Raw genomic sequence first — 25,817 nt, forward strand, 5'->3', positions numbered from 1 at the left:
GTAAATTTTTTATAGAACAAATTCGAAATGCCGTCCGGGCCCGGTGTTTTATTAAGTTTTAATTTCTTAATTGCAGCCACAATTTCTTCTTTACTGATTTCTTTGTTTAATAAATCTTTTGATTCTTCATCTATTTTTTCCCATTTATAATTTTTTAATTTAATATTATTTATTAAATCAATTTCACTAAGACTTTCTTTTTTCTTATATAATTTTGTATAAAAATCTTTAAATTCTTGCTTTATCTTATCTTTGTCATTTGTTTTCTGACCATTAATCTTTATTTCATAAATAAAGTTCTCCGCTGTTCTTTGTTTTAATTTCCAGGCTAACCACTTATTTGGTTTGTTTGCATGTTCGAACCAAAACCTTTTAGTTCTTAACATGCCTTTATTTATTTCTTCTGATAATATTACATCATATTGGTGTCTAATGAAATTTATTTCTTCTTGTAATTTTTTATTTTTACTATTTTTCATAAATTCCTTCTCTTTGTCATTTAACTCTTTCTCCAGTTCCTCTAGTCTGGTTTTTTTATTTTTTTTATTTGTCGCTTTTATTTCAATAAAGGTACCTCTCACTTGTGCTTTAAATGCGTCCCATATTACGTTCCATTTCTCATAATGGAACCTTCGTACCTTAGGGACCGCCTGGCCCCATATGTCCCACGTCGGTCTCTGCGCTCGGCAGAGGCCAATTTACTGGAGGTCCCCGCCCCCTCTATGATGCGGCTGGCCTCCACCAGGGCCAGGGCTTTTACGGCCCTGGCCCCTGCCTGGTGGAATGCTCTTCCGCCAGCTGTCCGGGCCCTGCGGGACCTCAGTGAATTCCGCAGGGCCTGTAAGACCGAGTTATTCCGCCGGGCTTTTGGGGAGGCCGGCTGCTGATAGGTGCCCATTAACAACTGAGACCCGCTGTTCCCCTCTTAGAGTCAGGGGAGTGAAAGGCTGAACGCCATCTGTTTTAAATATTTATATACTTGGAGCGCTGCATTTTAACTAATATAAATTTTAGCATTTTATTCTATTTATCCACTTGTATTATGTTGTAAACCGCTCTGAGCCCCTTGGGGGAGGGCGGTATAAAAGTGGAACAAATAAATAAAATAAAATAAATAAATAATTTTTCGTATTAATTTCAAAGAATTCTTTCCATCTTTTCCTACAGTCTGAGATTACAACCTCATCTAATAGTAAATAGTTGTCTAGCCTCCAGTTTTTTTTCCTTCATTTTTTTTCTCTGATTAAGTTCTAATATCAATGGGTTGTGATCTGATATTGAATTGACTTAAATTTCTGATTTACGCCAAAAACAATTTGATCTTTCGGTTCTGTCTTGGAATATCTCGGGGTGGAGGAATAAATGCGGGAACCCAAACTTTCTCAAATATCTGAGAAAAGCAGATCTAATTCTCTTACAGGAAACTTGGCTATATCATCCCATAGATTTTGAGGGCTACAGGGCCTTCTGCTCCCCAGCAATTAAATGCAATGGGCCCGGCCGTCCTTCTGGTGGTCTCTGCATTTTAATTTCTGTTTCTCTGCCAGCAAAAATTCTATCAACCCCCCTCCCACTTAATTCAAGCATTGCTGATGGTGGGCGAAATCATCTTGATGTTAGGTAATACGTATCGCGCCCTGGTCTTGAATAATAGCACGTTAAATTTGACCCGTGGCAAAATTGAGCCGCTTCGTTTGTTGAGGAGCTAGAACTAAAAATATCCTTCGGCTGAAATTGCACTATGTTGGAGGATTTCAATGCGAGAGTGGGTAATAATCTAACCTATATTTGGAACGTGAAGGTTATGATGATAGCGATTATGTCTATTCCCTCTTACTTCCATCAGAGCGTCATTCTGAGGATACCCAGACCAATTACACTGCTTCTAGGAATCTGATCGAATTAAGCTATCAAACATAACTTGTATTATGGCTCCAGTGGTCTAAAATGCTATGACTGTTCTAATAATTTCACATTTGTTGAATGCGGCTGAGGGAACAGTGTTATAGGTGTGTTTTATGTCACCAAAATTAAGAACTTCAGTCCAGATCTTTTAAGATAGGAGACCTACCACTAGAGGATCACCTCTCACTTGCCTTGTTCTCCATCACCGGGAGAGGGTGTGGCCGTTCCTATGGATACATCTAAAGAGTATTTACCTCGGCTTTTCTGGACATCCCATTTGGCCCTTACCTTGGCCAATGAGCTGGTTAATTCTCAGCATCTAGGTAAACTCTTAAGTGCTTTTTTAACTAAGGCAAGGTTGGATTAAGCCTTATTGTGGCAATTGGCAATTTTGAAACATTAATCAGAGTATATCACAGACGCTATCTTGTAAAAGTCCGTTAAGCAGAAACCTCCATACAGCACTAAGAGGTGCCCCCTGGACGACAAAGAGTGCCATGAATTAAACTAAACTAATTAAATTGCATCTTACCAGCATAATTCAAGAGATTTAGAAATCCTGTGTCGCGCAATCAGCTCGTTCAATATAAAAAACCTCTTCATTCTTCAGCTAGAAAGAAACAGGTTCTATTATGCATAGAATCGGTGGGATGCGCTTATATATCAGCTGCTAATCTCCAATGACTCAAGACAGTTTTGGGCCTTGACAAACGGAGCTTGACTCCAATAAAATGAGGGCGTTTTTTTCTTCCATTCTCCCTGAGGTTTGGATAGATCATTTTGAAAGCTGTTCCAAAAGGAAGAGAAGCCAGTAACATTTATCATCCATCTCCATCATTAGATGATTTATTGTACCTCCTGTTGCAACTCTGAGAGTATCCCATGGATCTAATAACTATGAATTGAAACCCCGTAAAGCCTATTGGCCCAGGAATACTCTTCTACAGAGATACTGAAGTCGCATATGGAATTGGTAGGGTACCCCTTTTGGCCAATCCTATTCACCCGTCAATGACTCAAGGCCTCGCATTCCTAAGCCTTGGCTATCTACACAGTCATTGTACCTATTTATTTATAAGGTGACCCATCCGGATCACCAACTTCCGTAATTAGTTTGACATCAGTCATTGGGAAAATATATGCTAAGACACTTCTACCCAAACTACAGGCCTGGCAGGATTTTGTCGGGCATCATTGGTGAGCGAAATATGGAAACTTCACGAGGGGGAAATCCACGTTAGACCATGCTGGCATGCTGCTTACGCATTTGGTTAATAAATGCTCCAAAAGTCGAAGAAGCAAACTTTATGCTGCGTTCATTGATTTGAAGGCAGCTTTTGACACAGTCTCTAGAGAACGTCTTTGGAATAAATTGGCTATACAAGGAATAGACAATAAACTTCTTTTTCTAATCAGGCAACTTTATACCAACACAAACTGCAGAGTTAAGTGCTCACGTGAAGGTCTCATGACTGATTCTATTTCTACCTTTAAAGGTGTGAGGCAAGGCTGTGTGTTAGCACCAACCCTTTTCAATTTATTTTTGAGTGACCTTCCATCAGCCTTATTGGAAATTAATAACCATGCCCCTAAATTAGGCTCAAGGCATATTCCAATACTTCTATATGCTGATGATACCATCCTTCTATCTCGCTCAAAAGTTGGACTTAGTCGACTGCTGAATAGATGTGGGCAGTACTGTACAGATAACGGACTAGTCATCAATTATCAAAAGACCAAGATTTTGATCTTTGCCAAACAATACAAAAAACGTAACTGGGCGATTAATAAAGTGCCAGTGGAGCAGGTTAACCAATACAAATATCTTGGAATTACATTTTCTTATAACCTCTCCTGGTTACCCCACAAAAAAGCTGCTATTGCAGGTGCTACCATCAGTTATTCTGCCATTGCACGCTTCTTTTATGGAAAGGGCCACTCCCTTGTCCCAGCAGCACTAAAAATCTTTAACTCTAAGATAGAAGCGCAGTTACTTTATGGAGTACCTATCTGGCTCCAAGCAGTTGACGACTCCTTGAATACTGTCCAATCCAAATTTTTCCGTAAAATTATGGGCCTGCCAAATTGTGTACCGTATGCGGCCCTCTGTTTAGAACTGGGCCAAAATTCATTAGTTTATAGGGCTTGGTTGAGAGCTTTTAAATTTTGGCTTCGCCTGCATTTCTCGCATGATGAGCACTCGCTGATTCACCTACTTTTGTCTGATACTCAGGCTAATCCATGGTTCTCTCTGATCGAAAGAAAGATTGAATCACTTGGTATATCTCTCGACTCGCTTTTCCCGCTATCTAGTTCAGAATCCTACAACTTGTTAAAACAAAAATTGTTGGAAAGCGAATGGATTAATTTATTTAGGGCTGCTATGAAAACCTGTTCACCCTTACATCTTTCAATACCCCTATATCAAAACAGGATGGCTCCCTATTTGTATTTTTTGACTAATCCAATGCAGAGAAGAGCCCTCACACTTGCTCGCTTCAATGTTTTCCCCTCCGCTTTATTGCGTGGTAGATTTAACAACTTGGAAATGAGCGAAAGGGTATGCTCTTGTGGTGAACAACAAATTGAAACATTGGCACATCAACTGCTTTGCTGCCCTAAATCTGCTAATATCAGATCAAAATATTCCAACATTCTTTCTAGGATACCTAGTGAAATGGAAGAATCAAGTAGACTTCCTTTTCTTCTGGACAATTCTGACAATGAAACTTGTGAATTGGTTGCACAATTTTTACTGGAGGTGATGCACAATCAATAATTTATATTTTATCTTAAACCTTTGTATTTGTATACCTTTTATCTTAAACCTTTGTATTTGTATACCTTTTATCTCAGGTTTTTTATTGTGTTATGATTATTGTTATGCCAAATAAAGGCTTATTATTATTAAAAAAATTCTGATTTGTCACACCACATTAGTACACTTGCTGGAAGCCAGATCATGTCTATTCTCGACCAGGTTTTATATTTTGGTGAGAAATAATAAACACTGAATTTAGTGGGACTGACTCCCAGCATGTTTGCCCAGGACTGCATCCTTAGAAGCAAAAGCCAATACTGAACCATCTCCAATGTCCTAGACATATATCCCGATCCTCTGAAGATGCCAGCCACAGATGCAGGCGAAACGTCAGGAGAGAATGCTGCTAGAACACAGCCATACAGCCCGGAAACCACACAGCACCCCAGTGATTCCGGCCATGAAAGCCTTCAACAATATATCCTAGACATATTAATAATATTTTTAAAGGCAGTAAACAACTACAGCATTTAGAAACTGAAAACCTAAGTCTCACTGCTTTGTTGCATTTTTCAATCCTGCAGAGAAAATCCAAAACCTACAGTTAATATTTTCCCAAAAAAGTGGTGTGCCTAGAAAACTACACAGTTGGCTCAATTAAGGAGAGAAACATTCTTAATTTCAATTAATAATTTAACATCGCTGTGAATGTGTCCATCCAAACTATCCACTGTCAACCCTACATGGAAGAAGACTGGATGATTCCAGTGGAATCTATAGAAATGACTCAGAACTTCTACCTCCACAGTCCCCAAAGTGGTGTCCATGGGCACCATGGTGCCTGCCAACCCTTTCCCTGGCATCTACCAAGTGGATGGGCCCAGATGCAAATTAAAATAACATTGGTTTGGTGGCAGCTAATACCGCAATGTTTTTTAAACTCTCACTCGCTCCTTTTAGTGTATTTTTAATTACTCCTCTTTTCCTGTTCCCTTGGGCTTCCTCTGTGATTGGCTCTGCCTCCCATGTTGGCTATTTTGTGGATGACTCAAACAGGTTGGAGACACCTGTTCTACGTTAATTCTGAAATTCATTAAATTAGAAAAAACTGTGTTCCTTCCTCTGTCTTTGCAAAACAGGTTAAAGGACTTTAAATATGCTTAGCAGCTGGCTTGAGTGAACATAAGGGTCTAATGCTAACGGCTTAGCAAGCATACTTTGTCACTCAGTCCTCATTAATACATATCATATTGCTTCTGTTTATGTATTTCATAAATTATATTATAGCAACATAATAAAGAGCACTAATTTATACTGCATGACAGAAAGGGTCTTAATGAAGCCAAATGACTCCACAGAGATTGTACAAATGATATGATAATTAAAACAGGAAAGCAGAATATCACACAAAGAATTGGAAAAATTAAAAGGGAAAGAACTGAAAAATCTACCTAGGATCCAAGCTTTAGAGTTTCATCTGAGGAAAGGGCACGAATTATGTTCTTAGAATAATAGAATCAGAGTTGGAAGAGACCACAAGAGTGGGGAAAGGAGAGAAACATTTTGAAACAGAAATAAAAGCAATCTAGTAAATGCCAGGAAATCTTAGACATTCAACTTCATGCTTGTGTAGCAATTTGCTCAGACTTCAATTAACCATCCTTGCCAACAATACTCTCCTCAGTTTTGAAAGCATTATGTTACCAAAAGCCCTCACAACACAATTGAAATAATTTATTTAAAATCCTAATTGCTGATACATCACCACAATACCAATCTATATTTCAGGAGACATGCTGTTGGTGCATTAAACTTGAATTCACCTTAATAACGTATTCCTCAGCACAGCCAGTCAATATCACATTCCCGCACAACAGAAAAGAAATTTTCAAAAAAGATCCCAATCTAAGGTGCAGAAAGAATAGCAATCGCACTGGAATATACAGCATCTCTGGCACAACTATCAATCATGGAACAATGTGCTGGTGAAGTACATATTATAAGCAGACAGTACATATTATAAGCAGACAGAGACAGCCAAACTCACCGCAGCGTTTGATGTGGTTGACCACGATCTTTTGACCCACCGCCTGGCCGTCTCCGGGGTGCGGGGCACTGTCCTTCAATGGATTGCCTCGTTCCTCCGGGACCGGAGTCAGCTGAAGATGTGGTCTTGAGGGATAAGCTTCCCGGAGTTGCCCGCTTCGTTGCGATTGTTACTCCAGGGCGCCACTATTGTCCCCGCTTGTTATTTAGCTACATCTATATGCGACCCCTTGCTCAGCTTTAGTGCAGAGCTTTGGGCTGGAAGTGCCATCAGTATGCTGATGATACCCAGCTCATTCTGTCGATGGAGGGGGGAGCGGAAACCGCCCCTGCAGCTCTACAGCATTGTTTGGAGGCGGTTGCTGGTTGGTTGATGCAGAGCAGGTTAAAAAACTGAATCCAGCAAGGACGGAAATCCTTTGGTTAGGTCGCCGGGGGGCGTGCGGAGGGTTTCAAGCCGCCCGATTGATAAGGAGGGTCTCGTTGGCACCGGCCCCCTGGGTCCGCAGCCTGGGGTCCCACCTGGATTAGATCTCTTTCTATGGAGACCCAGGTGACCCATGTAACCCGGGTTCGCGTTTTTCCATCTTAAACCGAGCCCGCCGGCTCGCCCCCTTCCTCTCCCAGGCGGATCTGGCCACAGTGATTCATGCAACGGTCACCTCCAGATTAGAGCTTATGCGGCTCGCTCTACACGGGCCTACCCTTGAGGCTGATCCGGAAGGCTTAAAACTGGTCCAGCATCGCGGCGACCCGTTTGCTCCCGCGGCGGTGCCTCTAGAGATCATATCACACCCGTGTTGCACCGTTTGCACTAGCTCCCAGTTGAATTCCGAATAGATGCTTCAAAGGTATTGGTGTTGTTAACCTTTAAAGACGCTACGCTGGCGGTCTGGGACCCTCATTACTCAGGGACCGTCTGGCCCCATATGTCCGCGATGGGTCTCTGCTTCGGCAGAGGCCAATTTACTAGAGATCCCCGCCCCCTCTATGATGCGGCTGGCCTCCACTAGGGCCAGGAGCTTTTAGGCCCTGGCCCCTGCCTGGTGGAATGCTCTCCCACCAGCTGTCCGGGCCCTGCGGGACCTAAACGAGTTCCGCAGGGCCTGCAAGACTGAGTTATTCCGCCGGGCTTTTGGGGAGGCCGGCTGCTGATAGGTGCCCATTAACAACTGAGATCCGCTGTTCCCCTCTCAGAGGAGTTGAGGAGTTAATGGTCGAACGCCATCTGTTTTTAATTGATTATGAATTTAGAACGCTGCATTTTAACTGATGAATTTTAATATTTTATTTTGTTTATCCGTTTGTTTATATTATGTTGTAAACCGCCCTGAGCCCCTTGGGGGAGGGCGGTATAAAAGTGGAATAAATAAATAAATAAATAAATAAATAAATAAATAAATAAATAAATAAATAAATAAATAAATAACATACTGACACAGCAATGTGTTCCTGATATCAGACCACTGCTGCCCATATGCTGAACAGGAGGAAGGGAACAAAAGTAACACATCATGCTCTGCTGGAAGGAGATCATGCCATGACCAGAAAAAAACATGGTATGAACATACTCTGCAAATATGGATCCTAATCTCCTGATAAGCAACCTTGTTCCCATTTGCCAGATGCATCCATAGGGAAGGGCACACAGCTACTCCAGCCACAGCATTCAATGCTTCTATAAGCAGAGGCTATCCTGATAGAACACCCAAGACTTCTCTTGCGCACTGGTTCAGGTCTAGGAAGAGATGAAGCTCAAGAGCACTAATCTTTTGCCAGGAAAGAAGAATGCAGATATTGGGCAGCAATAAAGCACACTCAATTGCACATTTACAAAATACATCATTATCAACTCCCCACTAGCTCATTAAGGAAAGTCACCATGAATAAAACAGGTACAATAGGTTCAGATCCCACTAGGACAGGGGTCTGCAACCTGCGGCTCTCCAGATGTTCATGGACTACAACTCCCATCAGCCCCTGTCAGCATGGCAGATTGTAGACCCCTGCACCAGGAGAACACTGTCAAGAAGGCAAAGCTCATCTTTTGGTCAGTAACAGGCTAAACAGCAACAAATCAAAAGGAAGAGGCTGGACTAAACCTCACAACTCATACACTTTGGAGCAGTTCACACAAGAAGATGCCCTAGGGATATATATAGAGTTAGTTGGTTCCAGAAACTGCATTACAGCTTTGGAGTACAGTGGGAGCGGGGGGGGGGGGTGTATTTTTTTCTTTCTGCATATTCAATATGGATCCTAAAAGTTGTGCCAGGATTCTTGGTTGCTGGGGATCATCAGGAAAATGGCTGGGAAGGCTCTGCATGCCAGCTAATCTCTACTCTGACAATGGCACGGCATGATGATATCACTCAATTCTGTACTGGTGCCAGAGAGGCTTACCAAAGTCATCTCCAGATATACTGGGTTATCTCCCATTTATAAGCAAGGATAGGATTTAATCATCACCTTAAACTATTCAGAGACAAGTCTTGAGATGGCACTGACCTCTGTTATACTTTACTGTTGTTATGGAATATGGAAATTCCAGCGTATTCTGCGCATGAACCAAAACACAGTGATGGACAGATAATCAAAGAAAAGTCAAAGGGGTAGGAGGAGTTTGTGAAATTTGCAATACCTATTCCATCTGTCCAAAAATTCAGTAAAGAAAAAATTTAAACTGGATGAGGATTTGCATAATAAAAGTTGGTTAGTGGTTCACATAAATTGTAAGTAAACTGAAGAAAAAAATCTTATCTGGATTCACTTGGTTATGGAAATGTAATATTTAACAGCTAAATGTTATATTTTACTATTACCAGAGAAATCATATCAGATTCAAAACTGGTAAACCTACTAAATGGCCCTCAGAAAGGCCATAAATAGCTCATAATGGAGTGACATTTGCAGAAGGCAATGGCATTTCACACTGGAAAAGCTTTGTAAAGTGGTTCATTCTGTTCTCAGTCTAAATGGGTTCTGCCCTGTCTAAAAATACAACTTTCATATAGCTGTACTAAAGACAGAACAATGTCAATGATATGCAATACAGGATACAGTGTTCTTTTTATATTATTATTAATATTAATATTCTACTACACCTAACAACACAGCACAAGTGTCTGGAATTCATCTCTAAATATAAAATCCTTCCCAAGGACCTATTATTATTATTATTGTTGTTGTTGTTGTTGTCGTCATTATTACTACATGCTGATAACTGAAGTGACAAGCTGACTGCACAGAGCCCAGGGCTTTGTCACTAGAGGGAGTCATGATCACATACCATAGTAGGTAAATATATTCACAGACTGGAATTTCAATAATATGATGGAAAGGGGACAATAGGAAGAAAAGCATGAGCAAATGACAAGGAAAAATGCAGACTCATGGAATTTTACTGCAGATAAATTTCTTTGATTTATGAAACCCTGATTTACATACATTACCCCTCTTGTCCCATCAAATGTCTACTTTCAACTACAAACCTTAGGCGCTAGGCCTGGCCTCTCTGGGAAAGCTCAGAAAATTATTATAAATGTTGAGCTAGCTAGAGACTGTGTTGAAGCCAACCTTCCCCCTTGACCACCAGCGCTGCTGGTGCTACTGAATGTTCAAGGAAGACATGCCATGTGGGAGGAAAGGAATTTGCACAATTCCCCCTCTCTCTTGTGCAAAGAGACTCTCCCTCCTGCCAATTCTACACTCAGGCCTCTCAAAGTTTGGAACTGTTCTGGAGCAGTCAATCAAGGCTTCAAACAGTTCACCCCTCCACCAGTTAATGGCAGTTCCATTGGAGAGCAACGGATCCCAAGGATCTCTCACACCCACTCCAATGCAGATCTTGTGTTCCTCTGAAGCTAAGTGTAAGCAGCTTCCAGTGGCACTTCTAAAAATTAAAAGCAGCAGCCATGAGTACAATGAGCAGAGTAGGGAGAAAGGCATTAGCCCTATCTCTTGCCCTTTAGGATATCTTTCAGCCAAAATTAACCTCCTCCATGAGGGAAATACACCCTTTTATCTGTGATGTGTAACAAAACAAAATCTCTATTGAAAGCAGTTTGTGAAACAATGATATGGGTAGTTCTGTTTCTTAAGATAATTTTAATTGCTTGGCCAGTCTAGTTCATTTCAGTGCTAAAACTCAAGGTCACACATTTAAAAAAGCAACTGCACACCTATTAGGAACTGCCTGCCCACTGAAAAACACTGAAGTTGAAAATAATTTATAGGAACTTTCTGTGTCAAAATGCCATCCAAATCTTCAACATGCAGTTTGATAAAAGAAAATGAAGATGTTGATTTATAATAGAAACTTTTGGGGGGAAATGTTCTTTCAAACATGGTAATGTTACAGTTATGATTACAAATTCAAGTCTTAGTGTGTAGTCACATGCAAACTTTCTAGAAAGTGATCACTCTGAACTCTGAAACTTTTGCTGAATGATTATATCCTCAATATTTCACAGATGGCTGTAAGGAACAGCCATACCAAGAAGCACCCCTATTCCTATATTCAGAGGTGGGGGGTGGGAAATGGCGCCCGGGGCAAAATGACGCCCACCCCCACCCGCCGTGCCCCCGCTACGCCTCTGAGTACAGGAATAGGGGAAAGAAATATTAACCTGCAGTACTGAGTTCCACCAGCATGAAGGCCAAAATATTTGTTCGTTGGGTTAAAGACGTTAAACTCACAAGAACCGATTTACTTCAGTAGATAATATTTTTCACATTTTAGCTAATTGTTCTACAAGGTATCAACAGTTCAGCAGCTGTAAGGTATGAAGCAACAAGCTGGATGCTCCATGAAACCACAAAGTTCCTACATATGCATTTTGTATGTATCTACAGTAAAAACTAAATGCATGTGCCACCTCCTCTCCCCAATTTCAAGAGTACCTGGGGGAAAACAAAATTCTGAAGAACAACTGTAGCTATTAGAGGATGGCCAGTATGGTATTGTGCTAATATTCTGAAAGGTTCAAAACTCCATTTGGGCTGGAAGCTTACTGTGGCACTCGGACTCTTTCAGCTTGACCTATCTCATAGGGCTGTTGTGAAAATTAAAAACATGTAGGGATAGACTCTCACAGCAACTTTTGTAATTTTTTCAAAAGACAACAAAGAGAGTTGTTTGCCAGGATATACAAGAACAGATGGAGAATACAAAATATTATAAACTGCCTGTTGTGGTCTTTCGAGAAGTTTTCTAACTAAATTAGCTAAAGGCTACAAAAGAAGCATGAAAAACATTTTAGAACGGTAGCCTGTATTGACAGTTAAAGGAACAAGGAAATGATGGATTGTTTGGTTTTGCATTATTCATAGTTACATGTGAACAAATGTCTATTTAAAAACTTGAAAGAAGATAATTGTAACGCTGTGATCCAGCTCTTTGCTGACTCATTCATTGGACAAGTACAAACACTTGTTATTCCAACAAAATCAGTGGGATTATGCCAGCCATTTAATCATCTTCCAAGACTTTTTAACATGTCACCAAAGAGGTAGAGACATGGGGCAGGAAGCTTCTAATTATGCAATATTCAGATCTGTGAAAACTTCAAGAAGTGTTATGGATACAGATAGAAGATCTGGATGGAGTATGATGATGAAAGCAGCAGAACTGCTAAGTTTCCATCTGCTGATTCATGTCACACATGAAGTTTCATTATGGAGGATGAAAAACAGGAGATGTCTATAGAAACCAAGATACATGTCTAAGGAACTTTCAACTGAGCTAAGAACATAAGAAAGAGCCTGTTGGATCAGACCAGAGTCCTTCTAGTCCAGCACTCTGCTATACCAGATACTTTTGGGAGCTCACATGCAGGATGTGAAAGCAATGGCCTTCTGCGGCTGTTGCTCCCGAGCACCTGGTCTGTTAAGGCATTTGCAATCTCAGATCAAAGAGGATCAAGATTGGTAGCCATAGATCAACTTCTCCTCCATAAATCTGTTCAAGCCCCTTTTAAAGCTATCCAGGTTAGTGGCCATCACCACCTCCTGTGGCAGCATATTCCAAACACCAATCACATGTTGCGTGAAGAAGTGTCTCCTTTTATTAGTCCTAATTCTTCCCCCCAGCATTTTCAATGTATGCCCCCTGGTTCTAGTATTGTGAGAAAGAGAGAAAAATTTCTCTCAAGCCAAAAATTTCTCTCTAAAGCTATCCAGGTTAGCAGCCATCACCACCTCCTGTGGCAGAATATTCCAAAAACCAATCACGCCTTGCGTGAAGAAATGTTTCCTTTTATTAGTCCTAAGAAATGTTTCTTTTTATTAGTCCTAATTAGTCCTAAGGGGAAAAAGGCACATGTATAAGAAATGGAAAAAGGGGTAAAGCACCAAAGATGAATTCAAACAAATAGCCAGCCCAGGTAGGAAGCCTCTGTCACTTGGTCTTTCCTGCAGTGTTTGTCTTCTTGCCTGCATGCCTGCCTTCTTTTCTTCCCTCTTCTTTTCCTTCCTTCCTTCCCTTCCTTCTGTATTCCTTCTTTTCTTCCTTCCTTCCATCCTTCTTTCTTGCTTCCTTCCTTTCTGCTTTTCCTCCTTCCATCCTGCCTTCCTCTTGCTTGCTTGCTTGCTTGCTTGCTTCCTTCCTTCCCTCCTTCCTTCCTACCACTCCTCCCTTTGTGGCCTCTGATTGGCCACTGGAAACCTGAGTGGTTGCACAGACCAAAACCTGAGTGGTTGCACAGCTGCTGCTGACACATGGATGATTTTATTCTCTTTGCTGCTGTATTTCTTTTGATTACCCCCCCTTCTCCTCCACACTTGGGCTTTCTCTATGTGTGTGTATCTGTGCATGTGGTTTCACCTCTCATGGTGGCTGTTTTGGGGTCTGAATTCCAAGAGTACACACAGACTGAAAACAGTTGGGGAACCCAGTCAAGAGTGTCATGCTGTGCATATTTACTTGGGTGTAAGTCCCAGTGTGAGATGACTTGCAGAAATAGGATTGCTACCTCCAGGGTGAAGAAGTCCTGAAGATTGTGTGGGCTTTGAGGATAGGAAGGACCTCCCCAAAGTATAGTGCCATAGAATCCACCCTCCAATGTTGCTGTTTTGTTCTGTTTTGTGAAGCTCAGAAATTTCCAGACTCAACCTGGAGGCTGGCAACCCTAAAATCAGCTTCGTCAGCTACAGGGACCCTTGAACCTTTTTTCTAGCTGGACACCCCATCGCATCTATTTCTCCATCAACCTCAAACCCTACCCCCATGTTGAAACGATTTGCCATCCAATCCACAAAACAGTTAATTTGGACAGTTTGCATTTGAAACATTGCAATCCCCAACAGTGATCCACCCCTGTCCACTGAAGTCAGTTGGCTTGGACTGGGGGGGGGGGGCGGGATCAGCTTAGGAGGACATTGTTAATCTTTTTTTAACCCAAAAGCTCTGGAGTAAAAGGATGTCTGGGGCAGCCTGTAGTGTTTCCAAAGCAGTTTTTACCAGAATTGAGCAAATTTACTCCTGTCTTTCAGACCCGCACCCCAACAACTGCCAACATGACTAAGGATATTCCAATCTATTCAAGTTTAATTTGCGAGCATCTCAGGGGGGTTCTGCTGCATTTAAGTTGAATTATTACCCTTGCTTTTTCAGTCTTATCTAGTCCTGCATACCCAGTATGTAAAAAGGATGCTCACTTAAGGGGGAACTCCGGCACTTCATTTCAAAGTGAAGACACCGGGCCCATAGGGGCAGAACTCAAGTTTTGCCCCTGGCTCCATTTTCCCTAGATACACCTCTACCTGGACTAACAAAACTGACAAAACAAATTTCAATATAGAGAAATGTGAGGTTCTTCACTTAGGCAGAAAAAATGAAATGCACAAATATAAGATAGGCAACACCTGGCTTGACAATAGTATATGTGAAAGGAATCTGTGAGTATTAGTAGACTACAAGCTGAGCATGAGTCAACTGTTGCAGTTAAGAAAGCCAATGAGATTCTGCGCAGCATTAATAGGAATATATTTCCAGGTCAAGGGAAGTAATAATACCAGTTTATTTTGCACTGGGATACTGTGTCCAGTTCTGGGCACCACAATTCAAGAAGAATATTGACAAGCTATAGTGTGTCCAGAGGAAGGTGACCAAAATGGCAGAACTCTGGAATCCATGCTCTATGAGGAGAAACCTAGGGAGCTGGGTATGTTTAGTCTGGAGAAGAGAAGGTTAAGGAGGGGTGTGTGTCACATGATAACAATTCTTTAAATACTTGAAGGGATATCATGTTGAAGAGGGAGCGGGGTTGTTTTCTACTGCTCCAGAGACTAGGACACTGAGTAATGGATTCAAACTACAAGAAAGAAATTCCATCTAAACATTAGGAAGAACTTCTGATGGTAAAGACTGTTTGACAGTGAAATACTCAGAGGGTGGTAGAGTCCCCAACTTCCATTGGCGGTTTTTAAACAAAAGCTGCGTGGCAATCTGCTCAGAGTGCTTTGATTGTGTGTTCCTGCATGACATGTTGTTGGATTGTTTGGGCCTTGTGGTCTCTTCCAACTCTACAATTCTATGATTCTATGCTGTATCCCTCATTATTCCCAGGAGTACCCTGTCCCTCATGATCAGATTTCAAAGGGAAGGAGGACCATTAGGCAAACCTCCCTTCAATGAATCCCCTTCCACCTACAGTAATTTGGATTCAACCTATTGTGTGCTCTGAAGCAGGCCACTTTCTCTCTTCTTCTGTCTCTAAAATAGGAACAATAATGATTGCACTTAGGATTTCAAATTTGGTTAGGGTTTATCATGCTATTTACATTCTTCATGGTAGCAGTAAATGCTGTCAACTGTAAAACTGAGATACCATTTCCCATGGGGCTAAGGGTAGCCAGCTTATATGTCTGGTAAACAGAGTTGGTAGATTTTTACATACCAGGAATTCAAAAGTCTGCTAAACTTGTTGAACCAGATGCAACAGTGTGTGAAAGGGGATATGTATATATGATGACAATAAAGTATCAAATCACTTTCAACTATCTTAAAGCTACTGTATTGCCTTTCTCTGGCTTTATACTTCTTTTTAATAGTGAAACTAACAGCTCAGATTTGAATAGTCCAAGTTAGCTCCACCTCATCAGATTCTAAGCAGGGTGGTCCTGGTTAGTATTTGGATGAGAGACCATCCAGGGAGTCTAGGGTCACAACACATAGGCTGGCAATGGCAAAAAAAAACCTCTGAACATTTCTTTCCTTGAAAACCCTACAGGATTGCTGTATGTCAGTTGTGATTTGATAGCAAAAAAAGGACTTGGAAGTTCAATACATTTTTCAGTCTTGCAAAATTCTAACAAACTACAGTGGAACCTCGGTTTTCGTTGGTAATCCGTCCGAAAAGAATTGATGAAAACCGAAACCAATGAAAACCGAGGCAAACTTTTCCATAGGAATCAATGTAAATCCAATTAATCCATTCTAGACACTCCAAAAAACATACCAAAACCACATTTTTCGGTGAATAAACGTAGTGTTTAATGCTGAAAACAGTAACAAACAATAACACTAGGACCAGCTTCAGAGCCAGGGAACCAATGTCACACCAGAAAGCTGTCCAAAGAGGTCTGTTTCTGATGCCTCTTTAAGATTTGTCTGAAATGGGGCAAGACATTGTAATTAAACAAGTTGCAGACACGGTCTGCAACAGCTTTGTCCGGGTGATTTTTCTCCACAAACCCCTGCACCTTACTGCAAATCGATGAAAACCGAGGCAAATCGATGAAAACCGAGATAAATTCTTCACTGAAAAAATCGATGAAAACTGAAACTGATGAAAAATGAAGGCAATGAAAACTGAGGTTTCACTGTATTAGCTGCTTTTAAAGTATGCTTCTATACACTTCTAAGTGTGCTTCTAACAATCCATTCTGTTGTATATATTTTAAACAGATTTTTTTTTGTTCAGAACCCAACAAATTACTTTGACAAATTTAGGACAGTAGGCAACTCTACAGTTGGCTGTGTTACAGGCTTGTCTAAACTGCTGAGATTGCCTAGAGCTATTACACAAGTTTACATATGGTAATAAAATTCCATTAGATGCATATAATGGGTTTTTTAAAAATCAGATAACTTTAAAATGTTTTATTATATATCATATTATTTAACTGGACAGAGCAATTGTGAGTGTGGAAAGAAAATCTCTTTAATAATGGTCCTATTTTATTAATGGCAGAAATGACAATTTAATTGTTTTATAGTGTGGGTGACCAACCTGCCGATTGAAGTATTGTTGGGCAGGGTCATACCATCATGTCTGGCCCATTTTCTAACACCATATTTTCGCCTTCCATGTGACTCAGTGAACCAGATGCAAATCCACAACAAGTCACTTTGATATGCATGGCAACCACTAGAATCACCATGTGACACACACTGGGTAAACACCAAAGATGCCTTCCTATACAAGTAAAGTAACTTCCATTCACATAATGGCTGCTTTACCCTTCATACTACAACGTAGCAAAAAATAAGTGAAAAATCCAATGATATTTTTTCATCTTTGCAAAATGCTGCATGACCTCTTGCCAAAGAATGAGAACTGCTACAGCACCTACTAGTCACTGTGAGAACTCTTGCACAAGCAACAAAAATATAGTCACTAGTGGCTATTTTTCTTCTGCTCACAGTTCTCTGGATCCAAGCTCCATGTGAGGTACAGTTGCCAAATAGTTGGCTGCCAGTACCATCTTACTGTGTGTCAGTCATAAGGTATTTCCAGAAACAATGCCCTAAAGCGTAATTGAGTGGAATTTTAACAAATCAGACATTGGTTGACAGACTTTTGCTACTGGTGCAATTCCACATTATAAAAAGAATGGAATGAGTCATGCCCATCAAACAAAGAGATTTCAGAGGATAAAGATTAGCCAGGTCAAAGTGACTTATGAGTTTCTGAATGTTTGTTGTGATTGCAGCTTAAAACAATTGCAATATATAAAGGAATAAGGTAAAGATTAATTGAAATACGAGGGAAAATTCCACTTGTTTCAGAATCACCCTGTTTTAGCCTCTAACACACCAGAAGCAGGCCCACAGCACACAAGGATCTCAGCAGATATTGACTATGAGCATGTTACCCAAACAATGATTTGAACCAGCGTACTCTTCCATGATCATGGGAATTGGCCCTTATGATAACTGAATATGCCATTTTAGTGCATCATTTGTTACAATCATCATAGCCTGCCTTTCTTCCACCACAAAACTTCACAGGGTATACATGGCATCCCTTGGCTACCAGTCTAGGCACTCTCCATACCAGTTCTGCTTAGCTCCTGCAGGGCTGCAGAATCATTAGTTTTTGGATCAAACCCCAGGACACAGTTAGCTTCCATGTCTCACATTGTGCCTGAAGGAGAAACTTCATCATTAATTCTCTGATCTTTCAGAACTAACACCAGCACATGAGCCTGACAGACATGAATGAAATATCTCTGCCAGACGAGAGCAACAAGATCATCTCCAATGTTAGGATGGCACTGCAACAGGTTGCCTTATCTTAAATATTACCAGGACAGCAAAGCTTAGGATGAGATACTCAGATGGAATAATGCAAAACTAAATTTATATAACTAGATGCATTTGCTCTCTGTCTTCAGTTTGTCCATGGTAATGGTACTTGGCTTGGAGATAGTCAATTCATTAATACGTATTTATTACATTTACTGAGAAGGGGTAGAATTCAATTGTACAAGACCGTTTAATGATGACAAAATAGAAAACCCCTCTGAAATATGCATATTATAGATCCCCAATGACGTGACTGTTTCCTTAAAGGGAGTAAGGTAGAAAGCATGCCTGTCTATAATGAGTGGAGCCTCACTAGCCCATAAGAGGAGCCCAACATGTTAGCATAAATGATCTTATTAGTATACTTTTATCCAAATAGTTCTGAGAATTTTGCAACTAATTCCTAGTTTTTAATGTATGAGAAAGAATAAAATAATTTGTCCTTTATTTTACAATTAAATGACAAGATTGTTTTTTTCTTCAAACTCAATGTTCAAGTGGAAAAATACAAGAACTAACATCAGATATAACTATGGAGATTTGTGCACAGTGCTGTGCTGCAACAACATCTAAATATTTCAGTCTATATTCTACCTTTCACCTGTAATTTAGTGTGGGTACTTTTATCAGCAACAGTACCATCTTATCAAAACATAGCTGTCCTTCCAAATGGAGTGAAGAATGTGAGGGAGTATGGCACTACTTGTGGAAAGATTTGACAAACCACATCTTCCTGTCCATATTGGATAAAAGCAGGTTCTGGCAACACCAGAGCAAAGAAGGGAAAACTACAGAAGGAAAATGTGATGGTGATAATGTTGTGGTATGCTCCAGGAAAAAGAAAAACAACCACCAAACAATCCATGCAGTTAATGAGCTGGGATGGAGCAAATCATCTGTGTATAAGGAAAGCCTGATATATATCTATGCTGTGCAAGAGTTCTTTCCTTTGCCCTAGTTCCAGTCATTGTAGCAGACCTACTCACTGACTTTCTCATTTACAAATGCTCTTCTCAGTTTTCCTTCATTCTATCCAAATTGCTCATGCAAGAGATTAGCAGCACAAAAGTCAGGCTGCTAATTCTACTTATGAGGCAGAGTTACACTTCTCAAAGTAACAGAATTAACTCAGCTTTCTAAAAAAAAAGCAACACACCTTCTTGCAGTTTTTCAATCAAGAAACACGACTATTAGGAACAACAGGCTCTGGTGGGGGTGATCCTATTCCCTTACACATTTACTTCCATGCTAAACCATTGCAACACAAGAACATATACAACTGCTCCTCTGGCTACATTCTCCCCATCAGATGAGATTTTCTGCAAATAGGTAGGGCCCATTTTAAAATTGCCTATTATAGGTCTGTGTTTTATATTTGAAAGGAATCGTAAGCCTAATATTGAGGTGGGGTATGGAAATTTCACAGTATCAAGGACCTAGTTGTGTCTGAAATAGAACACAATGTTGTGACTAACCTATGAGCATCACAGTACAGAAGTTTACAGTGTGCGGTTAAGAAAGGAAGCTTCACATTAGTTTTTTTTAAAGTAAGTTCTTTGAAGCAGACAGTTCTGTTTCTATCTATAATATATGAACTTGAGGTATCCAGAGTCATTTCTGGGTCTTAGGGAGGTGAACTGTGACAAATTAAGGAATTTGTGGAGATATATGATAGATAATGCAACCCTTCAGCCTTTAGGCCAAATTCCAAAGCACAGCAAATTGCAAAGGTCCACAATACCTCCCCTCATTCCCAGGAAACAGTACATTTTACAGGATCTGTACAGTATTTACTCAGGGATTTGTCAGCACTTGGCACTGCTGAGAGATTTTCTCAAGTGCTACATAAATAGAGAATGAATGTATTCAAATTAGTTCTGCGAATGTGTTGTTCCCAACCAAGTCTTACACAGTGCACAGCAACAGAGAACTATGGCCACATTATGTAATGCAATACTGTATTCATAAACAATCCATGTACTTTTGCCAAGACACTCCAGGGTAGGTCCCCTTTAAACATGACTCATGTGCATAATAGTGCAGTTAAAACTAGGTCATCAGAACAAGATGGTTGTGAGCCAAGGAACTAGTTAAGAAAAAAAAAACATTATAGCAGAGAGGTGGGATCATGTTACAGTGCCAGAAACACATACAGCCAAGTCAGAAAAAAGGTTCACTTCATTCAGAAATCATTCTCTTACAGATGATTGAACCACAACATATTACTGTTGACAAAAGGTAAAGAAACATACAAATTCTGGTAACATTTGTTATAAGGACATACAATGCAGTTATTCATTTTCTGCATACCGCATGTGGCACTACGATAATGCACAAATGGTTTCTTTTTACTCACATATATATTTTATGCCTTCATAGGCCTGAGTAAATGCCAGCCATTTCATTTCCCTGCAGGGCTTCACTGAACATACTTATATCCCTACTAGCAACAGCATTCCTCTAAAGAAAGATAGCAGACTTCTTGTAGGTTGTAACCTACAGAGTTTAGTCTCCATGACAACTGTGGTTTGCAGAGGTTTTTCTGCTGAATCTGCAGCTTGCCAAGCACCACGACTAAACTCCAGTGTGGAAGGGCAGCCGTTTAGCCAAAGCTTTCATTTTCCCAAGCTTACCCATGTGAATGCCTTCAAATCATCTACTGAAAATGAGCTCCGTTTCCTACATTTTCTAGTGTAACATTTTATGTGTTAATTCCAAAAGAATTAATGCAAATGCATTTCACATATAATCCTCAAATTAGTTTATTTTTCTACTAGCTTCCAGTATAAATATATTTCTATTCCATGGAGACAGGTCAGGCAAAAGCCACATTTAATGCCAATTTAGCAGACTCACACAAGTTACAAAAACCTTCAGTGAACAGGGGGGCATAGGGGCACAGGCATACGTTTGCATGTTCATTTGTGCTCCAATCTGTAATAAGTGTTTTTTTAATTATTATTATTTCCTCCAAAGCCATAAGTACATATAGTGTAAAAGAAGGATGTAACTCTCCTTATAACGGCACTTATGGGCATATAATGTCATTTCACTGGGAGCTAACATAGTATATAGTTACAGTATCCAACTATATGACCTGAGAGACCCAATTCAAATCTTGCCATGAAGCTCATTGGATTCACTGGTCACTCTCTTACAGCTTAACCTACCTTACGGGGTTGTAAGAATAAACTGGAACACATTGGACCAATTTATCCTGTCATGAGCTCCTTAGAGGAAGGATAGGTTAAAATGTACTAAATAAGCACATAAATCAGATGTAGATAGATATACACACATGTATGTATGTATGTATGTATGTATGTATGTATGTATGTATGTATGTATGTATAGTAGCAGGAATAAACAGCAACAAGCAATGAGGTAAAAAAACAGTGAACTGCAAGTAGCAGAGTGTGTTAACATTCCTGCACAAAGTTAAGAATGGTAACTGTTCACAAGAAACAACTGATACCAACTCCTAGGCCAGCGATTCTCAATCAGGGTTCTGTGGTACCCTGGGATGCCGTGAGCATGTCCAACCACGGCAACACTACCGGCCCCCCTCACTTTTGCAGTGTCTCCTGCCGGCAACAGCAAGGATATGGAGCTGGTCCAGGGGGCAGGGCCTGCCGCAAGGTCAGCAGCTACTTCCTACCCACCCCCCATGCTTCCCTTCACCCTGGGAGGGGAAGGTGGAGGGGGTGGCAAGCAGGGGAACTGGGAGGGGAAGGTGGGAGGGATACCGTGAGATATGAAGAGTGAGGTCAAGGGTACCGTGACGTCAAAAAGGTTGGAAAACACTGTCCTAGGCTAATTTAATAGCTGTAGGAGGATAAGAAACAGTAAAGATCTCAACAGTTGTATTGTTGCAAATAACATTATATTGCATACACATACTACAGATATACCTGCCAAAAGAGGACACACTCCATACATCTGATGAAATAGATTTATTTTTTGTCACATGACTGTTTTGCTGTAGCTAATATGGCTTCTTCTGTAGAGTACATATGATATATAGTCTATAGAACAAAGTTACTATAGTACCTACACCAGAGGTGGAGCAAGGGGGAACTGCGCTCAGGGCGCGCGCGCACCCTACGCTGCGACTGTGGCGCCATCCGCCCCGCCCTGGAATGCCACACCCCCACTGTGGCCCAGCCACGCCCCTCCGCTGCTTCGCCCGGGGCATCATGCCCTACCCGGTCCCGTTGGTGCTACACCACTGACCCACACAAACTGGGATTCTCAGGTTGGAGCAGGTATTTTGAGAGCATCCTCCTTATATCATCCAGTCATTATTCTTCCATCTCACTCTGTGATTTCCCTGTAATCTGTGCTGATGTTTCTCAAATGTCTTACCAGAAAGAACAGAATCAAAATAGATTTACCAGCTGCATGGACAAGATGGTTCTACATTCTACATCAGTGCCATTTCCCCTCAATATTCCCTTACACTTATCATTCATCCCATCAGTAGAATTTCCCTGTTTTTTTAAAAAAGATAGTTGCTACATTGCAACAGAACTATAATACTAAAGCAATATCACAACTATATTTTTAAAAAGCTGGCAAAAGAATTCCCTAGCAGTAGCAGAAAGAGGGGAATGGTGGGCACAAGGAGATCCCAAGGAAAATGTGGAGAATTTTCCTGTCTGTAGACTCCATTGTCAATGCAAATGCCTTGTGGAAGCAGCTGAAGTCTAGACTCTCAAAGTTCATTATTTTGACACAGGGTGAATAATACAGAGCATAAAACAAGCACTATGCATTCCAAAATCTCACAAAAAATGCACATGAAAAAGCACATGATCAAAGCTGCCTTTTCAATAACCTCACAAGAGATGGGGAACAGACAAATATTTTATTAAAAGTAACAGACAGGATGAATATAACTCACTCACTGATACATCCAAGTTGACCATAGCTAGAACAGTGAATATTCTATGGACTTGTAATGTTGAAGGCTACAGCAACAAGTGATCTGATTTCAAAGTTCAAAAATATGAGCATTTGTGTTAAGAGTCACATCTCTGTATGTTTATTACAGTTCCCAATAAAATATTGACGCTCTTATAAATTATGAACAAAAACTGACAAAAAAATTCATGGGAAGCCAATTAAAATATTTCTAATTTTTTCATTCATCTGAGGCTACATCTAAACACATTTGATTTTCATTGAACTCTTCACTGAATCTGCTGATTCACTCTGTTGATTTTGTTGTATTAAAGGTCTTTTTGAAGGGAAAGGCGGCATACAATTATAATAAATAAAATAAATCAAGCAAACTCTTGATTTTTATAAGATACAGCAGTTTTGAATGGACTATTTGTGCCTTTTAGATCAAAAGGTATTTCGAACCTTGAGTTGTTACATATCTCAGAGCAGATGTAAACTGAAGTAAGATTTGCATACATCCTAGCAGGGTGTTTGGTGGGGAGAGGAGAGAACGAGAGAGCATAAGCCTAATGAATATATGTAATTGCTTTGGTTCAATCTCTGATATGGTACATCTAGCAAAATATTGTCTACTCTGATAATTGTTCACCTGAGTTCTCAGGCAATCAATGCCTCTCTAAATCTCTCAATATCATCTTCCTAAGATTCTTTCATTGGAGACTGAATCTGGGATGTTCTACATACCTTTACCCAAATTTTAAACAGCTACCTCTTCCAAGGAAGTATCACAGTTTTCAGAAGCGTGGTGTAGTGGTTAAGAATAGATGGATTCTAATCTGGAGAACCAGGTTTGATTCACCACTCCTCACCCGAGTGGCAGAGGCTTATCTGGTAAACCAGATGTGTTTCTGCACTCCTATATTTTTGCTGGGTGACATTGGACAAGTCACAGTTCTCCCTGAACTCTCTCAGCTTCACCTATCTCACAAGGTGTCTGTTATAGGGAGAGGAAGGGAAAGGAGTTTGTAAGCCACCTTGAGTCTCCTTACAGGAGAGAAAGGTGGGGTATAAATCCAAACTCCTTCTCTCCTTTTTTTTCTTGTTCTTCTTCTATGATGTTTTGGCTTAACTGTTTCACCAACTGGTCAATACTTTAGTCAAATGTAATAGCCATTTGTTTAGTCAAATGTAATAGCCATGGTTTGACAGCAATACTTCATACCACTTGCTTCTGAAGATCTTGCTAGTCGGACAACAACCATCTAATACAGTGATGGCGAACCTATTGCAGGGGTGCCAGAGGTGGCACTCAGAGCCCTCTTTGTGGGCACGTACACCATTGTCCAGTTTGAGCACTCGGCAATGGCATAGTGTCAAGAGGATAAGGGGTGTGCAACGCACTGGGCACGTGCCCCTGCGGGAGCATGGTGAGGGCATTTCAGGGGGTGTGATGGGGGTGTTTCGGAACGTTCCAGGGCAGGGCAGGGCATGGCAGGGGTACAGGGCGCACACGTGCCCCGGATGCAGTTTTCGCTTGCTCCATCCCTGGCACTCGGTCTCTAAAAGGTTTACCATCACTGATCTAATAGATGGGTACAAAAACTGTGTAATTGTTCTCTGACAGCTGAGAGTTAACCCAAAGGCAATTACCACTTGGAACTATATCTCAGAGGATATATAGTAGCTGCCCATAGTATAAAACAGTAGTTTTGGAAATCAACCCACACATGAACAAATTTATTTACCTTCACTTCCTGTGGAAATGTCATTGTTGCAGTCAACTTATGATACAATTTTAAAAGCAAAATGATACTTCAACCCTTTGATTCAGCCACATGCTTAACATCTTACAAATAAAACTTGTAGAAAAATATTTACTTTTTACAAGGGGTCAAGAGAAAAATATAACTTTTTTCCAGAAGGATGCCAGATGTTTAGTTTCTTATGTTTCAAAATACTTCTGCTGATAAATATTATTTAATCATGGTTTTTCAAATAATTCATGTTTCATTGCTTTAAATATCCATATCACAAAATTCTGACTAAGTATTCAGTACCAATATAGTAGTTAATGCATTTAAATGTAAATACTGCAAGTGACCAGTCATCTCAATATGTACTTATTACATATTTCTATCCCAATAATTTGTAGTTAACAAATTCTATTAAAACATGATACATACATCATCAAAAATAATTCAATATCACTGCCAATTGTTCATAGCTAGCGGCTGGCTGGCAGAGTACATATGGCCAATCTAATTTAGGGCATTACACATACTGTGATACGTATACAAATCATAGATGAAAGGATCATTCTGTTCATGTCAATGGAAGTGGTGGTCCAAGTGCAATGTGAGTAGAAGAAGAGTTTGAATTTACACCCAGCTTTTCTCAACCGTAAAAAGCCTCAAAGTGGCTTATACACTCCTTCCCTTCCTCTCCCCACAACAGAGGTAGGTGGAGCTGAGAGAGTTCAGGGAGAACTGTGACTTGCCCAACGTCACCCAGCAGGTTTCATGTATAGGAGTGGGGAAACAAATCCAGTCCAGCAGATAAGAGTCAACACTCACGCATAGGAGTGGGGAATCAAAGCCGGCTGTCCAGATTATAGTCCACCTGCTCTTAATCACTGCACCATGCTGGCTGTCAGTAGTGTAGTGTATATCT

General features: G+C 40.5%; 1 protein-coding gene across 1 annotated transcript in view; it reads right to left on the reverse strand.

The window, feature by feature from the left end:
• Nucleotides 1-25,817, reverse strand: part of PLEKHG1 (pleckstrin homology and RhoGEF domain containing G1) — a 170,308-nt gene that overhangs the window by 123,489 nt on the left and 21,002 nt on the right. The gene's annotated exons all lie outside the window — the stretch shown is intronic.

The sequence above is a fragment of the Sphaerodactylus townsendi genome, linkage group LG01 (assembly GCF_021028975.2).
Source record: "Sphaerodactylus townsendi isolate TG3544 linkage group LG01, MPM_Stown_v2.3, whole genome shotgun sequence".
In the NCBI taxonomy this organism is placed as follows: Eukaryota; Metazoa; Chordata; class Lepidosauria; order Squamata; family Sphaerodactylidae; genus Sphaerodactylus; species Sphaerodactylus townsendi.